The 23598-nt window shown below is 39.5% G+C and overlaps 1 protein-coding gene and 1 long non-coding RNA gene across 3 annotated transcripts in view; both read right to left on the bottom strand.

Moving 5' to 3' along the window:
* The window catches only part of LOC134675410 (calsyntenin-1), a 372645-nt gene that overhangs the window by 189744 nt on the left and 159303 nt on the right, over window positions 1-23598 (bottom strand). The gene's annotated exons all lie outside the window — the stretch shown is intronic.
* Window positions 16971-17447, bottom strand: LOC134675526 (uncharacterized). Its single transcript, XR_010099758.1, has 2 exons — window positions 17381-17447; window positions 16971-17341 (listed from the first exon to the last, which is right to left on the bottom strand). It is a non-coding gene; the product is annotated as an uncharacterized LOC134675526 (long non-coding RNA).

The raw sequence follows: 23598 nt of genomic DNA, 5'->3' as shown, positions 1-23598 counted from the left end.
AGCGTAAGCGCCAACCGCCATAGGGTACCTTTTGCCGTGAAACGTCACATATCGTTACTATTTCATATCTAGTGAATGTCTAATTGATTTCCCGAATCGCGCCGATTCTTTAGATATCAAACAATAAAGATATGTGACGTTCCACGGCAAAAGGTACCATTGCCCCGGCTGAATATAGGAGCGGAATTAATAATAGCGTAAACGCCAGCCGCCATAAGGTACCTTTTGCCACGGAACGTCACATATCTTTACTATATCATATCTAGTGAATATCTAAATTCGTTTCCCGAATCGCGCCGTTAATCAAAACTATTCAAAATAAACAGTAGGTAGTTATTAATAGTAGCAGCAGGTTGCAAGTTTTTTTTTATAATATAGGAGGAAAACGAGCAGACGAATTGCCTGACGGTAAGCAATAGCCGACGCCCATGGACACCTGCAACACAGGAGGGGTTACAAGTGCCTCGCCACCGGCCTTTAAAGGGGCCCACAGATTGCCAGTTCGCCGGACGATATCAGCCTGTCAGATAGCAAAAGGTGACAGTTCCGAACAACTGACATGCTGATATCGTCCGGTGATCTGGTAATCTGTGGGCCCTTTTAGATGGGAGAGCGCTATTTAAAACAAATAGTTTATAAAGTATCGTTTATTCCATCACATTCTAATACATCAAGCCGATACACCGCTCGTTCTAATATATTGCTTACCGGTTAAAAAGGCACACTTTGAAAATTCAAGAAAATACAACGAACTCTGATGTGGAAATAGAAAATTTATAGCTATTGAGATAAAGCTGTTTGGTAAGCTAGAAAAATCTTTTATTTTAGGGACTTATACGGTTTTGGGGGCTTAGCCAAGATGACAATCGTACATCGACAAGCGCAATTTTTCGATCCACTGTGGGGTGCATACGCCGTACATGGCCTGCCCGGTCCCACTTTAGCATGGCGGCTTTGACCCCGACGTCGATAATGCCTGTTTTGGATTGAAGTCACCGACATAGCCCACCGGATTAGCAAGCTGAAGTGGCAATGGGCAGGCCACATTGCGCGCAGAGAAGATGGCCGATGGGGTAGAAAAGTGCTCGAGTGGAGACCACGGACTATCAAGCGCAGCGTAGGACGTCCACCCACAAGATGGATGGACGACCTTGTTAAGGTCGCTGGAAGACGCTGGATGCGGGTCGCTTCCAACCGGTACGAATGGAGGTCCAAGGGGGAGGCCTATGTTCAGCAGTGGACGTCTTATGGGAGAGATGATGATGATGATGACATGTCAACGAGCCTCCATTTAAGATCAAATGGGACCAGCAATGATTTGTGTAAATCATTATAAATAATCTTTGCTTTTTTTTTCCTCGCGTTGTCCAGGCATTTTGCCACGACTCATGGGAGCCTGGGGTCCGCTTGACAACTAATCCTGAGAATTGACGTGGGCACTAGTTTTGTAAATCATTATAAATAATAATAATAATAAATAAATATTGTGGACATCTTACATACCTAGATCGACCTGGCCCCAAACCAAGCATAGCTTGTACTATGGGTACTAGGCGATGATATAAACATACTTATATAGATAAATACATATGTACTTATATACATACAAAACAACCATGACTCTGTGTTCAACACAAATAAATGCCCTTATCGGGGGATTCGAACCCAGGACCATCGGCTTCGCAGGCAGGGTCACTACCAACTAGGCCAGACCGGTCGCCAAATTGTGTAGGTAGATAAACCAATGCTCGCTAGTGGTTGTTAACAGTAATATTTCGCCCTCGACTCGTGAAATCTCGTCTTTAATCTCGGCCGACAACTCGATATCTCACAGTTTCTCGCGCTCGTTATTATTATGCAAATGTAACGCCGCTCGTTATTTCGAGGTATTGATGACCGCAATGGATATTACGGCCGTCTGTACACTGTACTGTAGGCAGTCAGCAACCTGAAAACATTGCTAGGCTTCATGGAGGAGCTGGGGTGGTTATAGTTCGTTTTTTTTAGCATTAGAAAGAACTTGCAAGAAGGTAAGCGATCTTGACATGTCTTTTAATTGAAAAACGCTTTTTAAAAATCAACAACCATTACTTATGAAAGCAGAAGAATATAAATGATCGTATTAGATTCATAACTGTTACATATTTGCCGTAACTTATTTTTAAAATGTGTTTTTTAATTAAAAGACACATCAAGATTGTTTACCTTATTTCTAATGCTTAAAAAAACGAACTTTATAGAGTAGCGCTACCTCGTTTCACGCAAAATAGGCACAATGGTTGTCGATTTGCGGATAATGCCCAGAAGCACTAATTAACTAACTAACTATGGCCGTACGTATTAAATATTCAAGAAACCCTAAGCCAACCCACGCAGTACACCCATATAAACACAATTACGTAATGACAATAATGATTTATTGATTGACACGTCGACACGCAACTCCTGTCTATACTTTCGATATTTTTTCTATTTCATATTAAACTACAACTGTCAAGTTTGAACCATCATTTTATTGATGTTACAGGCCAATGATGATGACAATGATGTACGGTTGTTTCCGATAAGTCATCATCATCATCATAATATCAGCCATTAGACGTCCACTGCAGAACATATACGTATATACATGAAATGTGCAGGGAAGTAAGAGGAAAGAAAAATGAGGAAAATGTAGATGGACTGTGTGAGAGATGATATGAAATGAGCGCAAGCGAATGATGGAAGGAGAAGTATGACAGAAAAAGACATGCTGCGCCGACCCCAAGTGAATGGAATTAGGGCAAGTGAATGACGAATGGTTGTACGTAATAGTTATGTTATTTCTTTTCACACGTTGAGTGCCGGGAACCTGTTTGTAGTCGCTTTTCTCTACAAAGCGGGAAAACGGCTATGGGCGTAGCGCTACAAAAACGTCGGCGGTGAATGTGTAAAGATAAAATATTATTAATTATGTCACATCTTACTTGGAAATATCAGGAATACTAATACCGTGTTTAAGAATAGATTTACTAATTTAAATTGCCGTTAAAAACCTTTATACCGATGATCTGAAATTTTAATATTCCTCCAAGGAAGGATTTGAGGTCATTAACTATTTCAGATCTGACGGAGCTCATTAAACCCCTGATTGGTCCTTAGATCTTTTACATCGGGATTATTCAGAACGGGACCAATCGAGCGTTTCAGTATTAATTGCGATCTGATATTTTAAATCTCTGACTTAACGAATATTTAAAGGCTTTTACCTAGAAATATACAATATATACATCAAATTGCGTAATAATGTTACTTTTCAGAGAGGAAAAGTGACTATGGGCCCGATTCGGATTTTGAAATAGACATCTATTAGATATCTTTTAGACATCACGATACGATAACGATATGTTTAAGAGCGCTCTTACAAGAAAAGTCGAAATAATGCAAAATTGATGATACTAGTCGACGAAATTCAGGACTTTGTGCTCATTATTAGAAACAATGAGTACTTGTTCCAGTAAAAGCGTCTTCTTATCTTTTTAAATATCGTTGTAAATATTAGAAAAAGGACTTATTAAATTAGTAATGAATTTTTTTCTGATGGTCGTTTCCGAAAAACCGCGTGAAGCACTGAACGGCAAGCTCTTATTTGGAAATGTTGAGAAGTTTACTCTGCCAAACCTGGCTATTTTGTATTACCCTGTACTTTAGGCATATCAAACGATATTTTTCCTACATACCTTTGAGAAAGAGAAAATCAAAGTAAAACGAACTCAATTTTCTCTCCGAAACAAGTGTCAATTTCTACGAAAATCTACTTAATATCGAAGTCATTTTCATACTCAAGCAATCTGCAACGTTTGCTTATACTGTTGGTATACATTAGTGTTTATGAAATTCTACTATAATTTTTTGGCAATTTTTTGAAAACTACTCTATATTACCGATGACGCGCGCTCGCCAGCTCAGTGCCGCGGCAGAGCTTGTACAGGCAGGACGTGTGTCGGTCGGCTCCGCACATTTTCAACGGCGACGACGAGGTTTTTTATCATTGTGTGCGGCGGGCGCCGTGTAAAACGCTATACTGTGTGCGTGTAAACCGCAACGAGAGACTTTGATCCTAGCACTGTTTTTATAGTATTATAATTTATAATACCAGTTTAATAAACTACCGGACAGGATTAAAAATATTTGAAACGACCTGACATTCTATATGTATTTATTTGACTCAAGATAGTACTCAGGGTCTGATGATGGAGCCGGAAGGTGGTCACCGGTACCAATCAACCATGCAACTAAACCACTTTGTGTTTAGGTTCGTTTTATTCATCTCAACAAGATCTTTGACACAAGATAGTACTCAGGGTCTGATGATGGAGCCGGAAGGTGGTCACCGGTACCAATCAACCATGCAACTAAACCACTTCGTGTTTGGGCACGTTTGATTCGGCTCAACAAGATCTTTGACTTAAGATAGTATTCAGGGTCTGATGATGGAGCCGGAAGGTGGTCACCAGTACCAGTCAACCATGCAACTAAACCACTTCGTGCTTGGGCTCGTTTGATTCGTCTCAACAAGATCTTTGACACAAGATAGTACTCAGGGTCTGATGATGGAGCCGGAAGGTGGTCACCGGTACTAATCAACCATGCAACTAAACCATTTCGTGTTTGGGCTCGTTTGATTCGTCTCAACAAGATCTTTGACACAAGATAGTACTCAGGGTCTGATGATGGAGCTGGAAGGTGGTCACCGGTACCAATCAACCATGCAACTAAACCACTTCGTGTTTAGGCTCGTTTTATTCGTCTCAACAAGATCTTTGACACAAGATAGTACTCAGGGTCTGATGATGGAGCCGGAAGGTGGTCACCGGTACCAATCAACCATGCAACTAAACCACTTTGTGTTTAGGCTCGTTTTATTCATCTCAACAAGATCTTTGACACAAGATAGTACTCAGGGTCTGATGATGGAGCCGGAAGGTGGTCACCGGTACCAATCAACCATGCAACTAAACCACTTTGTGTTTAGGCTCGTTTTATTCATCTCAACAAGATCTTTGACACAAGATAGTACTCAGGGTCTGATGATGGAGCCGGAAGGTGGTCACCGGTACCAATCAACCATGCAACTAAACCACTTCGTGTTTGGGCACGTTTGATTCGGCTCAACAAGATCTTTGACTTAAGATAGTACTCAGGGTCTGATGATGGAGCCGGAAGGTGGTCACCAGTACCAGTCAACCATGCAACTAAACCACTTCGTGCTTGGGCTCGTTTGATTCGTCTCAACAAGATCTTTGACACAAGATAGTACTCAGGGTCTGATGATGGAGCCGGAAGGTGGTCACCGGTACCAATCAACCATGCAACTAAACCACTTCGTGTTTAGGCTCGTTTTATTCGTCTCAACAAGATCTTTGACACTGAAGATACACAGGGTCTGATGATGGAGCTGGAAGGTGGCCACGGGTACCAGTCTATCCTGTAACTAAACCACTTCGTGTTTGGGCTCGTTTGATTTCTCTCAACAAGATCTTTGACACAAGACAGTACTCAGGGTCTGATGATGGAGCCGGAAGGTGGTCACCGGTACCAATCAACCATGCAACTAAACCACTGCGTGTTTAGGCTCTTTATATTCGTCTCAACAAGATCTTTGACACAAGATAGTACTCAGGGTCTGATGATGGAGCCGGAAGGTGGTCACCAGTACCAATCAACCATGCAACTAAACCACTTCGTGTTTAGGATCGTCTTATTCGTCTCAACAAGATCTTTGACACTGAAGATACACAGGGTCAGGGTCAGATACAAAGAATGTCACTAAAATGTCCCAAAACAGGACACCTTTCAATATTGCAGTTGAAAAAATGTTTAGAAACCTCTGTTTACCTCAGATATCGATTTTAAACGCAATCGGGTAATTTCTAGAAATGTCCCAAAAAAGGACATCTCTCAATATTTCCCTCGGAAACAAGTTTCGAAACCTTTGAGCACCTCAGATATCGATTTTGAACGCTATCGGTTAATTTCAAGGAAAGTCCCGAAAATGTTCCAAAAAGGACATCCTTCATATAGCCATCGGAAACATGTTTCGGAACCTTTGGTAAACTCAGACACCGCTTTTGAACGCATTTGGTCAGTTTCACAAAAATGGCCTAAATAAAAAGGACATTAGGTAGGTACATACAAAGTAATCGTCAATCCGAATTGACGATTGAGGATTGACCGATCAATTCGAATTAACGATTAGTAATCGTCAATCTTCAATCAGTAGATTTAGAATTAGTTTCGTCAATCGTCAATTCGAATTGATCGGTCAATTCTCAATCGTCAATTCGAATTGATTTTTTGCCAACACTGCTATCATGTAACTGAACCACTTCATGTTTGGGCTCGTTTGATTCCTCTCAACAAGACCTTGGACACAAGTTAGTACTCAGGGTCTGATGATGGAGCTGGACTGTGGCCACGGGTACCAGTCTACCATGTAACTGAACCACTTCGTGTTTGGGCTCGTTTGATTCGTCGCAACAAGATCTTTGACACAAGATACTACTCAGGGTCTGATGATGGAGCTCGAAGGTCGCGACGGGTACCAGTCTATCACATAACTGAACCACTTCTTGTTTTGGCTTCGTGTTTGGTTTATCACCTAGTGTCAAAGATCTTGTTGAGACGAATCAAACGAGCCTAAACACGAAGTGGTTTAGTTGCATGGTTGATTGGTACCGGTGACCACCTTCCAGCTCCATCATCAGACTCTGAGTATCACCTAGTGTCAAAGATCTTGTTGAGACTAATCAAACGAGCCTAAACATGAAGTGGTTTAGTTGCATGGTTGATTGGTACCGGTGACCACCTTCCGGCTCCTTCATCAGACTCTGAGTATCACCTAGTGTCAAAGATCTTGTTGAGACTAGTCAAACGAGCCTAAACATGAAGTGGTTTAGTTGCATGGTTGATTGGTACCGGTAACCAACTTCCAGCTCCATCATCAGACTCTGAGTATCACCTATATAGTGTCAAAGATCTTGTTGAGATGAATAAAACGAGCCTAAACACGATGTGATTTAGTTGTATGGTTGATTGGTAATGGTGACCACCTTCCAGCTCCATCATCAGACCCTGAGTACTGTCTTGTGTCAAAGATCTTGTTGAGACGAATCAAACGAGCCCAAACACGAAGTGGTTTAGTTACATGATAGACTGGTACCCGTGGCCACCTTCCAGCTCCATCGTCAGACCCTGTGTATCTTCAGTTTCTTGTAACTTGTTTCTTGTAAATAAGCGAGTACCTATAATTTCTTTCGAGTAATACACGTTCATAAGTACGAGTATGGGGCTATTCATAAATTACGTCGTTTCAAATGGGAGGAGGGGGGGAGGGGGTCTGGACATCGGATGATGGTAGCATGACGTAGGAGGAAACAGTCATCCGAAGCATGATTTTTGGATGATTTGAGGGATGGGGGGGTTAAAAAATAGATGACGTAATTTATGAACAGCCCCTATGTACATTTGCACTGCATTTAGTATTTTCGTACTTACCAAATAACAGTCTTAGGACTTTATAAGTTAAGTACAGTTAGTGTTGTTATGGTTGATTTCAATATGCTTCGCGAAGGATCAAGAATGTTTAATCCATCATGGTAGTGCGAGTGTGGTAGAAGGGATCGGAATACTGAGCTCGCACGGCCTGCCGCAGCGCGTAAAATACCTAAAGTCGCTCAACCCCGAAATGTAATAGCACTCTTAAGATCTAACCTGACAGGATCTAACAATTTAACATTTGCGCGATTCTGTGGAGATACTCTTGAACGCTTTCCACAAGATATGACTTAGAGATCCAATTCACATCTAATAGATATCTTACTCTATCTAACGTAAAAGTGACATTGGTTGCCCGAATTGCGCTGCAAAAGAGAACTAGTTGATATCTAAACTATAACGTATCTAGAATGGATCTAGTACGTGTCGTCTCTTGTGAATATCTTGAAGTTCGAATACGGCAGTATACCTACGTTTGTATGCAGCATCAGTCACGTGACATCGTCCCGTTTCCTCTTCAAGGCACGAATAGTAAAAGCCAGGAAGACACTAAATGAGTGACATTTGACCCAGTTTAGCGTTACCGTTTTTACTTATTAGCAATAATGAATTTCAAACATAAATTGTACTCCTCAAACGGTGACACTTTTGTTCAACAACTTTGCTGTAGTAGTGTAGCTGTAACACCGCTCTAACTTTATTTGCAGTATTTTCGCATATCGTCGGCGTGCAAACTACGAAGCCTATTGCTTTATACCGGGTGTGGCCTGTAATATAAGCAAAAAAATTATCTGTAGGCTGCTCATACTGATCAACATATGTTCAGCGACTTTTGAATATAACTTGTAGTTTGATTTTTAATACACTTTAAAGGTTATTCAAAGACGCAATGTATTGCGAATTTTGTTATGTTTAAGGCTTGACAAGCAACGTCAATCACAATGATATGTCGTGGCGATGGCGTCCATTGAAGATAATATTTATTTTGTATGAAAAATAGGGAGTCTAAATACTTCATAATTTTTAAAAGTTGTTGAACAAAAGTGTCACCAGCTGAGGAGTACAATCTATGTTTTAATTATTTGCTCATGTTACAGGCCACACCCGGTATATTCGATTGAGTCGATTGCCCGGCTATTCCCTATTATTTGACCGGAATACGATACGTTATTTTGACAAGAACACAAATAGAAAAATAAATTAACTTCGTATTAAGCAGAAAAGTTTGCAAGCGATACCACAATGCTTAGAAATAAAAGAAATGTTCATCACTTTCTCTCTATCTTCACAGAGGTTTCTGCTTAGACTCTAGTAGTAGGCGTGTCTCACTCCGCGATTTCGTCGCTTTGCTACAGGTAGCTGTACATCCGTTCGACCCCAATTTTGGGGTTTGCCATAAGCCACGCGTCGCCACCTAACGGCCATATCTGTGCTGATCGTGACAGACGCGTTTTGTTAGAGAGTGCGTCTTGTGTACCTAGTGCTATTATTAATTCTGTGCTAGTAGTAAAAAAATCACATCACATCACATCACATCGTTTCTGGTGAATTTTCAATATGGCTGCGGTAGCCGTCTAAGTGAAATACTTACTCTATAGAGGCGTAGGCGTACGAAATACTCTTAAGGCGCATATAAAGGATATGGTGATAATATTCTGTCAACGGGTAAGACTCGGTACCTCAGTTGATAGAGCGGCGGTCTCGTATTTCGGAATCGCGAGTTGGGGTTTCGCTCAAGACAGTCAGTCACTTTTCTTTTATTTCTAAGCATTGAAGTCCCTAGTGACCTAGAACACGGGAATAAACTGAACACGGCTCTCCTCGAAAAAGTCCTGTAACACCGTTCTCCTTTAACTTTATTGTTAGCCATTTGCAGTATTTCTGCATATCGTTGGCGCACCAACTACGTTCTTCGTTATGTATTCGATCGAATCTATTGCTAGCCACTGGTCGGACTACTGTTTTTTTTTTGGAATGGATCATAGTTTGCTAAGTGCGAACTTGTAAAGTATTCTAATTTAAACTGTCGTGAGTAAAACCTTAAAATTAGTCTAATGTACTAAATGCCTAGTAGGGGAACTAAAAGCGATGCCCTCGTTCGTTTCGGCCAGATTATTTATATTATTTGACGTTTGTCAACAGCCTCATAACCGCCAGATGGGCGCCACTGTCACGCGTACGTCAATGAAAACTTCATAAATAGAATTTGAACAAAGGAGTAGGTAAACAAAACTCACAGAAACTAATCTAATAAATATCACTCTAAAACTCAACAGGAAAACACATGAAACACCCACAAAACTTCAATTCCTAGTGGCACAAAATAAAAGTTTAGGTATCCATCTTGTATTGTTGTTGTGTCAGTAATATACTAGGGGTGCTATTCGAATTTTTTTTCTAAAGCGAGGCCTAAACTAGCAGGAAATTGCATGTAATCAACATTCAAAAGTTTGATCAGATACCGCAATGTAATGAAAATTGCATGCAAGTTCTTGCTAGTTTAAACCACGCTTAATAGTTAATGACAGTAATTTGCCTAGAGATGCATATCGTCGGGTGACAAGCACAAGTAACTAACTAAAACCATTGAAATTACTGGACAATAAACCGTGTTACAAGTGTAATAAAGTGCATTGTTACTTAAAGTTTTTGATAGTACTTAGTGACTTTTGCTTGTCACCCGACGATATGATGTTGATTGAATATAGTTAACTGGGGAAGTACATTAGGAAATACCGTCGCAATAACACTACCTACCTACTACCCTGCTCTCATTTGTATCAAATATTAATGCAGGCCAAAAATGGGACGTAAAATGGTTTTTTTTTCTGTAACTTGGACTGTTACCTGGACGGTTGTGGTGCTAGTGTTTGACATGCTAATGCCCAATAGATGACACCCTGCTGTCACCTCTATTGACAATGACTTAAATTAAAAGATGACATGTACTGGGACTGCGTCGCCAATACCACCACCTTACTTGAGGAAAAACTTAACCGTCCACTTCAATTTCGCTCGTCAAATTACGCACATTTACAAACGATGTGATTGTCTTATTCGTTTTCCACGCAAGTCACCATCACCGCAATGTGACCAGCTACCATTAGAACAATTTGAAGTTAAAGTTGAATTGAACCCCAGCCGTCCAAAGTGCCATTCACTCCCATTTTCCCGGGCTATCGACTTTTTTCCACAAACTTCGGTAAACTTCGGTAAACTCCGGCGACTGTCGGCCACTCGAACTTCTCCGGTCCTTGAAAGTTTACCATCTGTTTAAAGCGTCCAATCCTCCTTTTGTCTGTCTTTTTAAAAAGTGTTTTGTCATTGGAACTTTTAAAGCGAGGAAAACGCTAAAAATAATAATGTCAATAACGACGTAGGAAGTACGCATGTCCCACACACACTAGACATCACATTCTCTTAAAATGAACCATGAGTAATAATAATAATAATGTCGTGTCAGCGAACGGTCTCATAGCGAAGAGTCTCGACCAACACCTAGAGAGACTCTCGCTAGGTTGTTGGATCAAGGGTCAGATGCAGAAGGCGGTAATTTTGGACACGGCGCGTATAGTACGTCGATTCCTCACTCTGCGGCCCTGACCACCGTCAGCTTGGGCCCTGCCCCGCTGCCGGCGGCACCCTAGGTTAGGTTTTTTATAATGTGTTTATAATTTTTTTTATTATTGTTTTGTACAAGTGTTTTTATATTTTACTTTTATATTCATATTATAATTAACCTAACTTAAGAAGAAAAATAAATAAATAGAATAATAATAACTAACAACTTCGAAAATCCTCCAATTGCCATGGTCTCTTTTGACGGGTCCCGTGAGCTCGGCGTCGGCGAAAGCTGGCGGGATACCGCTCTGGACCAGGGATGTTGCGAATATTCGCATCCGCATCCGCATCCGCGGAGCATCCACATTATTTTCAACATCCGCATCTGCATCCGCATCCACATAAAATCGATGCGGAGCATCCGCATGATGCGGATGTCGACCAAGTCGGTAACAGGAACGTATTAGCGGCGGCGCCGGCGGCGTAAGTGCTAGGTAATTTCGTCATTATATATAACGAAATCGTGTAGATCCCGAAAAGTCGGCCAAGTTACTGTTTATTAAATAAAACGCACCTATATTCTTGCTCAAATACTAAACGGTCTAAACGTTTCCTTTTTTTAAATAAAAAATTGCCAAAAATTAGTATTTGACGTTTTTTAAGTACCAAATCTTGACATCCGCATCCGCATCCGCGGATGTCAAAAAATCTGCATCCGCAACATAGGGATGTTGCGGATGCAGAGATCGGTCCAGAGCAGGGGCTCTGGACCGATCAAAGTGGCGTGCTCTTGTGTTGGAGACCATGACTCATTTTGGGTCACCGCGCCAACCAAGTAAGTAAGTAAGTACTTCGAAAATCATGTAGGTTAACGTAACACACTATGAGAACACTTAGGTATCTGACAAAAGTTCGATTTAAATTAATAAACAAATCAAGTAAGTTATTTTTTTTACTTTTTCATACATTATGGCTGATCAGATGTCGACGTTTTCTATGGAAAATCCAAAAAAAATTCCCCCATTTTAGGGTTGGCCCCATAGTAAAAGTAGCTCAGTTTAGCGAGTAAAATCAAGCCCTGGATTTAAAGCCCCATGGTCAAACACACCATGTATACTTGTGCATTTTATAATTTATCACGAATAAATTGGATGGTTCTGATTCTGATTGTTTCTTTTTTGCACTCCTCATTACAGAAAACAATACAACTTGACTCGTGGATATTGAGTTTATGAAATATTTATACACAATTTATTGTACATGCTTCAGAATCAGAACCATCCAATTTATTCGTGATAAATTATAAAATACACAAGTATACATGGTGTGTTTGACCATGGGGCTTTAAATCCAGGGCTTGATTTTACTCGCTAAACTGAGCTACTTTTACTATGGGGCCAACCCTAAAATGGGTGAATTTTTTTTGGCTTTTTCCATAGAAAACGTCGACATCTGATCAGCCATAATGTATGAAAAAGTAAAAAGAAATCGGGATATCGGGGTCGGTGCCATAATAAAAGTAGCTCAGTTTAGCGAGTACCCAACGAGTAGCGAGTAGTCAACACACCCTCTATATTAAGTAAGTTGTGTTGGTACTGAAGTGGTATTGAAGTAACCAGTATAATGACTTTGTAAACTTCATTATAGGTACTGGTTACTTCAGTTGTGTGCCGGAACCCAGGAGCGTATAAAAACACTCCACTCCACCCTTAATTATGTCCGCTTGCCTTTCATTGGACTAAATTAGAATACATTACTTTGCGTTCTAGTGACTTTTCGAGAGTTTTTAGGTTATTCAAATGTGGCCTTTCTGCCGTAGAAAGCGAAAGTCGTTAGCCACAAGGATGTGTCTGTACTGGAGCTTGACATTACCACAGAATATCCTCTAGCCGCCCAGAGACCTATAAAAAGGTCTCCTGTTCCATTCTAATTTGAACTTTGTGTTGACTAAATGAAAGTTTAATTTTGCTTGGCAAGGTTTGACGTACGGGCGGCTAGAGGATAAATAAAAGTACAGAAGATTCACTCTCTAACAAAACGCGTCTGTTACGATTAGGACAGATATGACCGCCAGGTGGCGACAGCGCCACGCGCGGCTAGCCACCAAAATTGGTGGGGGACGGATGTACTTGTAGCTAGTGTAGCTACCTGATGCAAAGCGACGAAATCGCGGAGTGAGCCACGCCTGAGCTATAACCGCGAAAATCAAAGTTCGCAAATTGCGGGCATTTTTCTCTGTCACTCTAGTTACGCCTTCATTGGAGTAAAAGAGAAAAATCCCCGCAATTTGCGAATTTCGGTTTTCGCGGTAGCCCCTCTGGTTAGGTTACACAACTCGTGAAACATATCATCCACGGAATAAACCCATTTTTATCCAATTCAAGTGGTTTTCCTCCATTTGTGTGTGTCTAGATTGACCGATAAAACTATAATGTAAGTAATATACAGGCTGGAACATTTCTAGGGACTGACCTGAAAGGATAGTGTTATCTAAGTGATCTACAATCGAGTTATTATAATCGTAAAGCTGGATTAAAAAGTAAAACAAAATCATTGATTTTTTTTATATCAGTGACAACCCTAAAAAGTTATTGACATTTGAAATAGACATATGTCATGTCATTATTACGATCTTTTTGTACGAGGGTTGAAACATACAGATTTTTGCACTGACACGTTTAACAAACTATATCTAAACAAGACCGAAGTGATCCCATAAGTGTTCCGTGAACAAAGTTTTGTACGGAACACTAAAAAAAACGGTTAGAAATATTAACGTGATTAATAAGTGAAAAATAAAGTAGGTAGGTATCTCAATTCTTGGCTGACCGTACGTAGCATAAAGAATTCCACCCGGTATGTTTTCAGCTATACCTACATCAAGCGGATTAGACTTGGCCATTAGTTGCGACGTCCATAACCATGACAGATCTGAGTTATTGGCCTAAGTAACGCCTATAATCGATTAATCAAACGAATGGAACGAGACAACATTCGGCACGGAATTACTTTATACGGAACGGTCTAGTTTGATTTCTGTGCCAATTCAAACTTACATCTGACATCAAAACGATATCTAAATAATGTAATTTTCTACTCATTTGTCCGTGCGTCTCGCGCACTGCATATACGGACGCACAGCGAAATGTACGCGCGAATGATAACAAGCTGACATCATTTAGATATAGTTTTGGCACAGAAATCAAACTAGACTAATAAAAAGCGCTAGTGGCCTAGCGGTAAGAGCGTGCAACTTTCAATCCGGAGGTCGCGGGTTCAGACCCCGTCTCGTACCAATGAGTTTTTCGAAACTTATGTACGAAATATCAGTTGATATTTACCAGTCGCTTTACGGTGAAGGAAAACATCAGCGTCTCAGCTTACGCGTCGGCAAAATAGCTACTTATATAAAAAAAACCGGGCAAGTGCGAGTCGGACTCGCGCACGATGGGTTCCATACCATAATGCAAAAATAGGCAAAAAAAACGGTCACCCATCCAAGTACTGACCCCGCCCGACGTTGCTTAACTTCGGTCAAAACCAAAACTCACGTTTGTTGTATGGGAGCCCCACTTAAATCTTTATTTTACTGTTTTTAGTATTTGTTGTTATAGCGGCAACAGAAAAACATCATCTGTGAAAATTTCAACTGTCTAGCTATCACGGTTCGTGAGATACAGCCTGGTGACGGACGGACGGACGGATAGCAGAGTCTTAGTAATAGGTCCCGTTTCACTCTTTGGGTACGAAACCCTAAAAAATATCTATTTTGCCTTCAATAAACACACACACACACACACACACAAATAACATAGACGATATCAGTTTGGCACGAGAATCCACACCGGAAACGGAAGGACGAATAAAGTAGGGTGAAACTGCGAAGTAATCCCCATGAATGTATCGCACATCCTTTATTGGACGCCATCTTTGCCGCCATTTTGTATGTCGGCAAACAAATAACGTCGTTGTTTCCAATAGATAAATAAACTAATTTATATCGAGCAGATACGTCTGCTAAAGATACTATAGGTACAATTTTTTTATATTAAAAGATAAATTAAAAGCGTTAGACTACGTCGGAAATAGATGCCTCAATCTCACTGTCCAAGGCTCTAGCTCACGCGGCCGCGGTAGGCCTAAGAAGCGTTGGCTGGATGTCGTAAAAGCGGACATGCAAGAGAACAATCTCACACCTGAGAATGCCGAAGACCGGGCAAAGTGGAGAAGTCTGAGCAGGAAAGCGGACCCTGGCGCTAGGCCGGGAAAACGCTAGGTTGAAGAAGAAGAAGAAGAAAAGATAAATTAAAAAATTCACAGGTTCCGGTAGCTTCCGCCTTTTCGGTACACCGGTACGATTGCTCTAAACACTTTGAGTGCCAAGCGCCCCATTTCCAATACAAAATGGACACATCTATTCTAGCGTGTTCTTAGCTATTAAGTGTTGGTAGGAAGTGTAGGAACTCGAGTTCTTTGAGTCTGGATTAGAAGAACTCAGCTCGTTTTTACGAGACTGGATCCTAAAAATTTCCGAGTCTTTTAAGTCCCGAGTCGAGTCCTTTATTGAGTATTTTTTAAGAGCAACTCAAAAGGACTCGAGTATCCGAATAAAGACTCCGTGAACAATTTTGTAGGTTTTCCTAAATAACAGTAAATAAATTAGACGTTATTGTATGATTTTTGTACCTAATCCACAAATTATACATTACACAATGCATTTCGAAATTGTATGTAAAAAAAATCGAGAGTTTTTTGAAAAGGACTCAAGTCTCTACAAGACACTCGGATCTCTATCGAGTTGAAAAGAATTCGAGCTTAGACTTAATTATAAGAGTCTGAAAAACTGAGATACGGAAGCTTACCAGAAGCGTGGAAAGAAGGTTACCTCCAAACTTTTCATAACATCTATATCAAGGGTGCAATGTTGACTGAAGGAGCAACCGCGAACTACTTCGTTCGGTCATCTATCTGCCTCTCTATCGCTCAAATATGCAAGGGCTACGAGAGGCAGATAACGAAATTTCCATTCTGGATGTTTGCGGTAGGGTTCCAATTTTCGATTCAAAGGACCTTACCTTACTTTCGGTTTGCGGTCACACAAAATCTATTCTGCTCCATAGAACAATGTTAGTGTTTTCACATAATAACGTTATACCTATATTTAAAGCGGATTAGAGACATCACATTAAACGGGCCCGCGTTAATTATGCATTTGCGTGCAAATTCACAAAATGGCGGACGGACACGAGCCGCTCATCGGTATTTAGCTGATTTATTACTAGTTCGCATTTAGTCGCGATACGGCATAAGCCTAATCGCGGATACATTAAATTTAAACGTGATTATGTGGGGAAGAAACGGCTATTTCGTGTGGATATTTTGTTTGAGAAGGCTGAAGCACAGAATAAATAATGGTATATACTAGGTACAGAAGACTTGCTCTCTAACAAAACCCGTCTGTTACATCAGGACGGACATGGCAGCTAGGTGGCGACAGCGCCACGCGCGGCTTATGGCTAGCCACCAAAATTTATAAGGAACGGATGTAGCTACCAGCAGCAATGCGACGAAATCGCGGAGTGAGCCACGCCTGGCTGAAGCAAAATTGTAGGTTTTGGTATTTGGAAAATTGTAAACATTTTCACTTAAACAACAACAATTTACAATTTAGACAGACAGTATTTTATATTAATTTATAATGCCATTTTGTAAAAGAAGATGAGCAGGAAAAATGTCGTATTAATTAGTAGTTAACGTGTTTTGGGTCATGCTGTGTGCCTCGCCGATAAAGATAAAAAAGCGGCCAAGTGCGAGTCGGACTCGCCCATGAAGGGTTCCGTAGCAGCAAGTAACAATAAAATTGCGGTTTACGATTTATGACGTATTAAAAAAAACTACTTACTAGATCTCGTTCAAACCAATTTTCGGTGGAAGTTTGCATGGTAATGTACATCATATATATTTTTTAATTTTATTATTCTCTTATTTTAGAAGTTACAGGGGGGGGGGGGCACATTTTACCACTTTGGAAGTGACTCTCGCGCAAACTATACAGTTTAGGAAAAAATGATATTAGAAACCTCAATATCATTTTTAAAGACCTATCCAATAGATACCCAACACGTAAGGGTTTGATGAAAAACAAAAACATTTGAGTTTCAGTTCTAAGTATGGGGAACTCCAAAAATTTATTGTTTTTTATCTATTTTTGTGTGAAAATCTTAATGCGGTTCACAGAATACATCTGCTTACCAAGTTTCAACAGTATAGTTCTTATAGTTACGGAAAAAAGTGTCTGTGACATACGGACGGACAGACAGACATGACGAATCCATAAGGGTTCCGTTTTTTGCTATTTGGCTACGGAACCCTAAAATGGTTTATTTTCCAAGTAATAGACATATTAAAATGCATTTATGAACGTCGAATAAAGCTACACAATGCCCTTTACCTCACAACCCTTGAGTTAGGTCGTCTGAAAGTCGTAAGATCACTCATTTAACCTAAAAAGGGTCGGGTACGTCTTGATCTTATAAACGTATTACTTTATTGCGGACTTAGATAGCTATTTAACATATGTCTATGATTAAACAATATATTTATAAATCAATAGTACAAGCTGACCCAAAAATACGTCGACGAAATTTTTTAGGAGTTTTCTTACACATCTTTTACAAAATATCATAAAAAATTCAAACTTTAATTTATTCATTTTCATTAAACATTATTCTTCATGTCGCTATACCCTAAAGGGGTGAAAATACAGTTAAAAGTTTTAAACGGGCGAAGTCGCGGACGTAGGCTAGTTTGCAATAAGGATAACCGAATATATATAATCCGTCCCGTTTTTTATCGAATCACTAAACCAATAACCCTGAGGGGTATATTATCTTATATTGAATAAGCACAAAGTTGTTTGGAGGCAGGAAAAATCAGATATTGGACCAAGTACTTAACTCGAATAACAGAGGGCTACATCAGTCCGGGATTCCCTATTATCTATTATCTTTACCAATATTAAGTAAAAACATAAGAAAAAGAAATTGAACTAAAAAATAAAATACACTAGATCTTTCTCGCTGAACAAGATCCCCAGAAGGCTTAAGGGTTGCTAGGTCTTAATAAAGGCGACGCGCGCTAAGCCCCCACGGCCCCAGAGTTTCGACCTTAAGACGAAACAGGAGCTGAGTTTTAAATATTTTAGGTAAATATACCCGTCTCGCTAACGGAAGCGGCTCCTAAAACTAGTGCGATAAGGACAAGGCGAAATATCCTTCGTAAAAATTTCATAAATCGAGGTTTCGTACTCGACTGTTTCCTCCTCCAAAACTTAACCAATCGTAACCAAATTTGGAAATATAAATGATTATGAAATTATCTGTGTCGGATCATTTTGCTTTTTTGGCTAATTGATATCAGTTTTGAATACTACGCCTCTCAATGCGGCCATTTTGGCCATTCTTGAAGGGCTCTAGCGCCTTAAAAAACAAAAATATCAAAAAAAGCAACACGGTCCTACACACATATTGACAATGTTAATCTGTGTTGAAAAAATCATTGCTCTAGCATTAAAACCCACGGAGGAAACAGTCGAGTACGTTTGTATGGAGAAATGACCACTCCTGTTGGCTCTTAAACGCCGCGAACATGTAGCACTACCCAGGGTAGCATTCTTGTGATATTTAAGTTGAATAAACAGCCTGTCAAACAATTTTATCAATAACAGTACCGACTATAAAAACTACATCCCTCTTTTTGAGTTGAAATACTAGCTTAAGAAAAAGACAGTATGCTCAGTAGTATTTTTTTTTGGAAAATATGAGTTTTAACCGATATAATACCTAAACATGATGATCAAACCAGTTACTAACTAACAATTTGCTCGAACAAAACTCTCTAAAGAAGTTAGAAGGTTTAATCACTTTTCAGTACTTTGGAGGACAATTTTGTCCCAACAGGTTGAGATTGAGCAGCAAAAAACGTATGCGTCTGTTATTTTGGATTAATCTCTAACATATATCAAAATGGGGCCGGACAGTTGAGTACTGAGTACCTTTCTTGTAAGTGGCTCACACATACAAACAGTCAGTAATGCAGAATAAACTATAAGGGTTACAGAACCCTAAAAACTCGAGACTAGTAAATCTCACAAGTCAGCAATACAGAGTCAATATGTATCCAAGATGGCGGCCTGGGGTTGGCGGCAGATTTGCCACGTCAGCACTCAGCAGTTCTGTTTTATTTACCTATAAGTTTTGGACCGTTACATATTTAATAGCTGTAGTTGTATTTTGGTTTTAGTCGGTTATGTTTTAAAGTAATATTAACTAAATTTCTGTAGAGAAGAAAAGTAGTTACACGGCGGTTTTCTAGTAGAAGTTAGCTTAATTTTGGGATTGAATTTAGATAAGATAAGATAAGATAAGATAAGATGTTTATTTGTATAGTCATGTACATGGGATGTTATTACAGTTATACAGGAAGCCTCCATGACACCCTGTCAGGGCACACAAATTTTCTTATATCTAGCTTAATACTAAAGTACATTACAGGCCATGCATGCTATTATTATGTCTAATATTTTGAATTAATGTATAATTAATAATTAGTCAGGGCGAATTTCGTATTAAGTTGAATGTCAATGTTAGTTTGATTACAATTTTTGGTATAAGTAGTGCGGCTAGCTTTCATCATTTAAAAAGTTATCCACTGAGTAATAGCATTTTTGTATTAGGAAGGTTTTTAGTTTTTTGTGAAACAGTTTGTCATTTGGTTCCAATTTGATCTCATCGGGTATTTTGTTTACTACTTGGATACATACGAAATGGGGCCCGTTTCTATAGATGGCTAATTTAGAGCTTGGTGTTTTTAATTTGTTTCTATACTGGCTTCTAGTTTTGTATGTATCCAATTTAGCTTCAAATAGATCGGGGTTTTTCCTAGCAAAGATAGCGGCCTCCATTATGTATATTCCCGGAAGTGTAAGTAGCTCATATTGTTTGAAAAAAGGACGGCAACTGTTTGGGATCCGTATATTTGCCAGGATTCGTACACATTTTTTCTGTAGGACAAAGAGTTCGTGAGCGTCAGTGCTGGCTCCCCATAAGACCACACCATATCGGAGACTAGAATATATGTACGCGTAGTAGACGGATAGTGCAGACTCAAAATCTGCATTTAACTTTATCACGTTAAGCGCGTAGATAAACTTTGTTAGTTTTGTCTTCGCGCCTTGTACGTGGGCCTTCCAGTCTACTCCGGAATCAATGAAAACTCCTAGTAGTTTAAATTCTGTGACTTCCTCTATCTGGGCGCTATTTATGTGTAGGTTCATCTCTAAAGGTTTTTTCTGCTTGGGTTTAAATTGTATAATTTTCGTTTTCTTTATGTTTACTTCAAGGTTGTGGCATTCTAACCATGTTCTAACTGTGTTGAAGATAGAAATAAGTTGGGAGTTACATTCTGTGGTATTTGTAGCGCTGAATAAAAGGGAGACGTCGTCGGCAAACATTACACAGGTCACATTGGGATCTAGGATTTTCGGCAGATCATTTATATATGTCAGAAATAGGGTACATGCTAAAATACTTCCCTGTGGCAAAGAACAAGTGGTACGGCGTCTTTGTGAGGCAACTTCAGTCACTTCTCGGGCTTCGTGATTATAGTAGTCTATGTGTACATATTGTTCACGATTTGTAAGGTAGGATTTGAACCACCTGTGTGTCGTACCGCGTATTCCCATTTCGTATAACTTTGAGAGAAGTATTTCGTGGGACACTTTGTCGTATGCTTTGGTCATATCGAGAAGTAACCCAATGCTGTATTTCTTATCATCGATATGCTCTAAAATTTTTCTAATGTATTTGAATATTGCTAACGTTGTTGAGTGATGTTTTCTGAATCCGTGCTGATTTTTGTCAAATATTTTATATTTTTCGAGGAAGCTATACACACGATTGGCCATTGCTTTTTCGAAGATTTTTGAAATAGCCGGGAGTAATGCGATAGGACGGTATTGATTCGGATTTGTTGCCTTGCCACATGGTTTTAAAATTGGTTTAATTTTAGAAATTTTCAGCTGGTCTGGGAATATGCCGTTATCGAACGATTGATTTATTAGTTGTGTTAAGGGTGAAGCTAGTTCATTTGCGCACAGTTTTAATAACGCCGGCGGTAATTCGTCGGTCCCGAAGCTCTTTTTGTTCTTAAGCTGTTTAATTAATTTCAGTGTTTCGCGTTCGGTAATTGGACTTAAAAATATGGAGTTAGTGACAAAGGTGAGGGCAGGACGGCCGACTAGCGGCTGCGCGGGCGCATCTATGCAACCCGCGCGTGCGTTGTCAAGCGGCGGTGATGACTCACCTACCGATGCAAAGTGCTCGTTAATAGCATCGGCTACTAGTTGGGGCGATTCTAAGATTTTATCGTCAATTTTTAACGACATGTTTTTGTATCGTCGTTCGTTGTTCTTTCGCGTGATGTTATTTATTATGCTCCACATGGTTTTGGTTTTGTTATTCGTTTTTCTAATTTGTTTTGCGTAATTTATTTTATTGGATTTTCTTATACATCTTTTCAGCATTTTTTCATATTTTTTATAGAAATCGTGGATAATCTCGTTTCTTGTCGTGTTAACGAGGATTTTAAGCTGTATTTTATGTTTGCAAGATATTTTTAACCCTTTGGTTAGCCAAGTTTTAGTTTTTGACGATGTGTATAGTCTGATTCTTTTTTTAGGTATATGTGAGTTTAAGATATTCTGCAGTTTATCACTAAATGACTGATAATTTTCATTAATGTTGTTTTTATCTAATATTATGGTACCCCAATCGATGTCTGACAATGCTTGCCTAAAAGAAAACATATTTTTGTCACTAAATATCCTACCTTCCTTATGCCAGGGTTTTTGTATGGTCTGCAAGGTGTGGCTTTGGACTATGAATGTAACGCCTTTGTGATCCGATATGCCATGGTCCTTTATTTCTAGAACATATTCTTTCTGGTTTGTGTATATGAGATCGATACATGAGTTGGAACCGTTAACCTGCCTAGTTGAGTTTTTAACGATTTGAACTAGATTGTGACATAACATAGTATCATTGAGTTTCCTAGAGGTGCCAGAGAGTCTTAACATATTGATATTAAAATCACCTACGATAACAATTCGTTTTTTTTGCTCTTTGAGTTGTAATTTACATAGTAATTTATTCAAGCCATCAAAGAAACTGTCTATATCGCGATCGGGTCGGTAGATATTTATCAGTATCATATTTTCACTTGGTAGTTCTACCCCACAACACTCAAAAACACATTCAATTGACAGTTCCGCAATGTCCTTTTTTTCTACAAAATGTATACCTTTTTGTAGCAGAATGGCCACACCGCCTCCTTGATGTTGTTTACGGTAGTATGCCGCTGCGAACTCGTAGCCGTCGATTTTTACTAGGTTAATCTGATTTTCGGATATCCATGTTTCTGAGATGCATAGTGCTGGGAATTTGGTATTTAATAAAAATGTTTCAAAAGTTGGTATTTTATTTTTGAGACTTTGTACATTCTGCACGAAGATTTTAAAATCATTCCCGAAAGGGCTGGTTTGAACATGCATTGTCATGATCTGGCATTTGTTGTTTGTTTATGTTTATTATATCTTTTTGAACTTCTTGTATCGGAACTATTTCGGTGTGAGCTGTAGCGGTCTCTGACATCTCCGTGTATCGTTTCCCGTTGATTATTAATATATTGTTTTTGATTACGGCATGGTGCCCTTCTCGCCGAGCGTTATGGAGCTTTTCTTGAAGTTTTTTCCTAGTTTGTAACGCTTCTTGTTCCAGGAACCCTGTTATGGATAAGCCGGTTGCCCTAAACAAGTGTTTATTCTCGAGTAGAAATTTCGTCACTTTTTTGCTTAGGAGTTCTATAACTATTGGTCTTTTATTACCTTTCCTGCCTATTCTAGTAAGATCTTCGACATAATTGATAATTGATTTACTAAATTTAGTGTAATATTTATTTTTTACTTAATTCATACATATAAATCACTCGCACATAAAAATTCTTCAACCATTCCGTGAACATTATAAGTTATAACTGTTTACCAACCTCAAGCTCAGTTCTTATTCAAAACACTACTCAAAGTACAAATCCTACCGACTGCGCCATGTTAACGTATGTATAGGGATGCGTCAATAAAACTACGTGCTCGTATCAAGACTGACTGATATATTTCCATCTCTTACCTACATGCATATTAACAATAATCAAATTAATTAATTAATTGCGGGGCACTTTTGGATGAGACTAGCCCAGGACCGGGATAAGTGGCGTACACGAAGAGAGGCCTATGCTCAGCAGTGGGCGACTGAAGGCTAGAATGATGATGATGATGATGAACAATAATCAAAACCTACCCACACCTTAGAGGAGACGCCATGTCTAAAATTTTCGGTACAAAATAGTCTGCCGTTTTTTGCGGGGGAGGGGCACATCAAATGTATACTT

This window comes from Cydia fagiglandana, chromosome 22 (assembly GCF_963556715.1).
Source record: "Cydia fagiglandana chromosome 22, ilCydFagi1.1, whole genome shotgun sequence".
Lineage (NCBI taxonomy): Eukaryota > Metazoa > Arthropoda > Insecta > Lepidoptera > Tortricidae > Cydia > Cydia fagiglandana.
The sequence above is the reverse complement of the archived record's forward strand: the minus strand, read 5'-3'. Positions and strand labels throughout refer to the sequence as shown.